The following is a 4101-nucleotide window of genomic DNA, read 5'->3' on the forward strand; positions in this document are numbered from 1 at the left end:
GCCTCTTCTGCATCAGTGGTTGGGGCATAGACTTGGATTACTGTGATGTTGAATGGTTTGCCTTGGAATCGGACAGAAATCATTCTGTCATTTTTGAGATTGTATCCCAGTACTGCCTTTTGCACTCTCTTGTTGACTATAAAGGCCACACCATTTTTTCTACGAGATTCCTGGCCACAGTAGTAGATATAATGGTCTTCTGAGTTAAATTCACCCATTCCTGTCCACTTTAGTTCACTGATTCCCAAGATGTCGATATTCAGTCTTGCCATCTCATTTTTTACCATATCCAACTTACCTTGATTCATAGATCTTACATTCCAGGTTCCTATGCAGTATTGTTCTTTGCAGCATTGGACTTTCCTTTCACCATCAGACACATCCACAGCTGGGCGTGCTTTTGGCTTTGACCCAGCCGCTTCACTCTTTCTGGGGTTACTTGTACTTGCCCTCTGCTCTTCCCCAGTAGCGTATTGGACACCTTCCGACCTGAGGGGCTCATCTTCCGGTGTCATATCTTTTAGCCTTTTGTTACTGTCCATGGCAAAGATACTGGAGTGAGTTGCTATTTCCTTCTCCAGTGGATCACACTTGGTCTGAGTTCTCTGCTGTGGCCTGTCCGTCCTCGGTGGCCCTCCACAGCATAGCCTGCAGCCTCATTGAACCACGCAAGCCCCCTCGCCACGACAAGGCGGGGTATAAATCCAATCTCCTCTCCTCTGCCTCTTCTTGAAGAGATATTAATCCTTTTCTTCCTTCCTACCCCAGATTTAGGGAATTCTGTTTATTTCACCTTATACTAGTCCTTTCACATGTTTTGGCTCAGCCAACCCTATTGTTTTTCTTTGGCTAAGCACATGCACATTTTAAATTTAAGCCCAGGAACAGCTGGTTAATGTAGAGGCCAATCATCAACTCTGTGCCCTGCTCTGAAACAGAACTTCCCATTGCCTTGCACTAACTTTTGGGCAAGCTCCAATCATTTTTGCCCTGATCTTTTATACAAACTTTCTATTGCTATTGAACTACTTTTCTACAAATCAACAGCGACTATCACACCTATCCCTTTCTGGTATGCATGGAAAATTTTAATAAAATGTTTTAAACTCTGCAGGGATATTTAATATCTCAGAGGCCCAAAGGCCTTTCCCCCTAAGCTCCATGCCCATTCTGAAACAGCAGCCAATTGTGCCAGACTTTGAACCCAGAAATCAGGATCTGACATTCAATGGGATTTCTTGCCACATGACTAGCATCTGTGCCAGTGGTGTAGAGGTATCATAGAAGATTCCCATTCTCGTGAGCCGGCTTTGAGTCCTGGCTGGCGCATAGCTTATGCTGAAGGGTAGGAGCGGAAGTTTTTCCCTGAGGTGTCAGACAACACTATCAGGGCAGTATGGCTTATTGATTTCAAAAATCAAAGGTGAGAGACATCTAGACACACTCCTTACATCCCTGGGTGGGCTTGAACCACCTACCTTTCGGTTAACAGCCGAATGCGCTGGCCAGTTGCGCCACAGAGACCAGATGAACCATGGGCTGCCTTCTGTCATCTGCTGTCTTTTGCCACCTACAAAGACACATTAGAAAAAAGTTGGGCAAAGAGCAGAACAATGAAGAGAATGAGAGAAGTCGTCAGAAAGCTATACAGGCAGCAGAGTGGCGCAATGGGAGTGTGGTGGGGCCATAACCCAAAGGTCGATGGATTGAAACCATCCTCTGCTAGGTAACCTTCCTATCTTTTGGGGGAGTTCATGAGCCCCATGAAACTGTAAATAGGTCTTGTTGGACTTTTTTGTTCACCTGGTTCTTCAGTCTGCAAAAAGGTGGTATTGCAAAGCAAATATTTTAAACTGTGATTTCTATGCTATCTTAAGCCAGGGGGAAAGGTGGGGATAATATATTAATAGATAAATAAAGCCATACCAGGCATTAAGAAACAAGGAAGATCAATGCACATTTCTGTTCCCAAAAGTTAGTGGCACAGCTGCCCATTGTGCAGGGGGAGCCTAGCAGGGATTCAAACCAGCATCTGCAGAGGCAAACACAGCTGATGCTGCCGTCTCTATACAGGCTGCCACCAGGCAAGCTTCCAGGAAGTGTTCCATTATGAAGCAAGAGGCTGAGGGCCAGAGACGGAAGCTCACGCTGTCATGCAGCACTAGGGTCTCGAACTGCTGAACTAGCGACCTTCCAGCCTGCAGTTCAGCGTCTTAACCTCTGAGCCACTGAGGCACCCCAATGTATTCTGACCCCTCATGAAATTGGGAGTAGGATTGGAGATACCTTTTTCTTCCTCATACTTTAACCTTGGGAAGTATCTCTCCCTGTGACTTTGGGAAATGGGTATTGGGATAACTGTTACCCTTGTGTGTCATAGTCTTTGTCCCCACCCCAATCTAAATCCGTTATTGTCCTCTTTCCTGTATTTCACTAAAAGCCTTGTTTGTAAATTGTAGTTCAGGCTTGTGAACAAGGAATGGCTGACTGCCTTGTAACTACCAGAACCTTTGAGCCTGATATTCTGTTGCTGCCCACAGGATCAGGCACAAGGGTTAGATATACAAGGATTAGGATAGAGTTGCAATGAGCTAGATGGAAGTAGGAAAATACACCGTTGTTTGCTTTGATATAGAATGGGATTTTTTTCTTTGCCCACCAGATGGCAAGGATGAGCTGTATATGACCATCTTTCAGCACTCATTGGTTGCAGCATTCTGGACCAGTTCAAGTTTCTGAACACTTTTCAAGGGCAGCTCTTTATAGAGTGCATTGCAGTAATCTAATCTAGATGTAATAAGGGCATGGCCCACACTGGCCAGATCTTTTCTACCCTGGAAAGGCTGTAGCTGGCTAACCAGTCAAAGTTGGCACTCCTGGCCACAGCTGCCACCTGCTTACTCAGCAGTAAGCCTGGGTCCAAGAGCACCCCCAGATTACTGACCTGTCCCTTCCAGGTGACTTCAACCCCCCAGAATGGGTGACACCTTAAATCCCAGGTCAGGCCTTTCGCCCACCAGTAGCGCTTCCATCTTGTCATGATTAAGCTTCAGAAATATAAGGGGAGAGTTGTATATCTGCAAAGAAAAGGGCTAGGTTTACTTTTTAACTGTTTTAAATTATTATTGTTCTTTAAATAGCTACAGAAATCAAGAAAAAATAACTTAATGCTTACATATATAGATCTCAACCAACACTCAAATATACATACATTTTCATCACATATTTGAATCATTAAGTCAATCAAAATATTACTGAATATGGTATGAAGTCTCACAGATAAGACAAGCAATTTCACCTCCAAAGACTGATACTCTGAAGTAACCTGTTTTGTTGTCTGTCTTAATTGACTCAATCCAACGAAGAGCGACAGATCATAGCTTGTCTATTCTTTATGTATCCTAAGTTTTTGAAAAGCAGTTGGTTCAAATATATGTACATCTTTAGCCTAATTAAGCTAGTCTTGTTTCTTTGAAAAGGCATCCTTTTTCACATCTTAGTGAATACCAACCTAGCTGCAGTTAAAAGATGCAGAACAGTCATGTTCAGGAGGGATTTTTATGTAGCGGAATGGAACAGTCCAGTCTAGGGTTGCCAGGTCCCCCCTGGCCACGGGCAGGAGATGTGGGGGTCAGGTTGTGGGATCCAGGCTGGGAAACGGCTAGAGATTTGGGGAAGGAGCCCGGGAAGGACAGGGGACCTCAGCTGAGTACAATGCCATACGGTCCACTCTCCAAACCAGTCATTTCCTCCAGGGGAACTGATCTGTGTAGTCTGGAGATGAGCTGTAATTCCAGGGGATCCCCAGGTCCCACCTGGAGGCTGGCATCCCTAGCAGGAAGTTGCCTTTATTATTGAACTAGCAGTAAAGCCCGTTGTGAAAGCAATACAACGAGATCTAGAAAGATGTGATTTGTAATGAATGCATAGGCTGGAAGGAGGTAAAGTTCCTCCTGGAGATTTGGGGGGTGGATTCTGTAGAGGGCAGCATTGGGCGGGGGGGGCGGAAGGACTCAGCAGGTATAATGTCATAGGGTCTACCCTCCAAAGCAGCCATTTTCTCCAGGGGAACTGATCTCTGTCATCTGGAGATCAATTGTA

General features: G+C 45.1%; 1 non-coding gene across 1 annotated transcript; it reads right to left on the reverse strand.

Moving 5' to 3' along the window:
• Nucleotides 1–1450: 1450 nt before the first annotated feature.
• TRNAN-GUU lies at nt 1451–1524 on the reverse strand. The gene has a single exon. It is a non-coding gene; the product is annotated as a tRNA-Asn (tRNA).
• Between the last annotated feature and the right edge of the window lie 2577 nt (nt 1525–4101).

This window comes from Gekko japonicus, unplaced genomic scaffold (genome assembly GCF_001447785.1).
Source record: "Gekko japonicus isolate JY-2015 unplaced genomic scaffold, Gekko_japonicus_V1.1 scaffold339, whole genome shotgun sequence".
NCBI classification, from domain to species: domain Eukaryota; kingdom Metazoa; phylum Chordata; class Lepidosauria; order Squamata; family Gekkonidae; genus Gekko; species Gekko japonicus.